Here is a 1,126-nt window from a genome sequence, read left to right as displayed (position 1 = left end):
CACTCCCTCACTTACTCCTCAGTGTGCTAACCCCATGTGTTGTGTGTGCCCTGCTGAGAAGCATGGTTTACCCCCTGGCCCCATCTGGTCCTTCCCACAGTGAATGTCTCAAATTGCAACACAGGTGATTTTTTTTCTTAAATATAGTTTTTATAAAGTCACTCCATTGCTTAAAATACTTTAAAGGAGCTCTGATATCTCTATTAACCTCCACAATAGAAGCCAAAACTCTGAAACCCAGTTTACAAAGCTGACGAGGGCCCAGTACACATTGGTCCCTGTAAGTCTCTTCAGTTTCAGCAGTTAACCATCTATTTCCTAGTGTTCATCCTAAAGTTTTCTCAGATCCTTGAGCCTCTCATACTCTTTTCCTCTGGATCTTTGCCTGTTCTGTTTCCTCTGGCCAAATCACTGTCCCAGACTTCTCATTCCCCTCCTTTCTTGGTTAGTCCTTCTTTGCTCTTCAGGCCTGGAAAGACTTTTCTGACTTACAAAGTTCAGGTCCATTTCCAGCTCCTTTTCCCTTCAGAGGTGAATATCTCAACATAATGTCTACTTTCCTATTACAACACTTGTCACATCACTTTAACTTCTTGGTTGTTTGTTCTTTTTGTGACCTTTCAAAGGCAGAGATGCACTCTCTGTCTCTCTCTCTCTCTTTTTTTTTCCTGCCTTATTTTTAGTCTTTGACATGGGGGTCTTGTACATGGTTGGGATTCAGGAACTGGTTGTACTAATGACTATCCACTGTAATAGGCAACCACGAGTCAAAACTCAACCAAGAGTCAATATTATAAGAGGAGTATCATACCTTACCCAAGGTTTTAAATCTTGCAATGTGCTTTTCATTCTGTAATTTGCCCTTCTTCCTCCCCCGTCACATAGGTGGGGCCAAATAGTATGTATCTCATTAGACTTTCACCACAGGACTCTGATGTGAGTTTAATTGGCCAGGAGGTATTAATCTTTCCTGATACACATGCATTCTCCCCAGGGGCTTTTTATGTCACCCCTCACACTGTATTGTAATCATCCTTTTCTCCAATAGTCTGTAAGCATTTTAAGGGCAGCAAGCTTGTCTGATTTCCAGTGCTGAACTCCTAGTCTAGCATATAGTACATTTAAT

Source organism: Propithecus coquereli, unplaced genomic scaffold (assembly GCF_000956105.1).
Source record: "Propithecus coquereli isolate 6110/MARCELLA unplaced genomic scaffold, Pcoq_1.0 Scaffold130, whole genome shotgun sequence".
Lineage (NCBI taxonomy): Eukaryota > Metazoa > Chordata > Mammalia > Primates > Indriidae > Propithecus > Propithecus coquereli.
Note: the sequence above shows the minus strand (reverse complement) of the source record.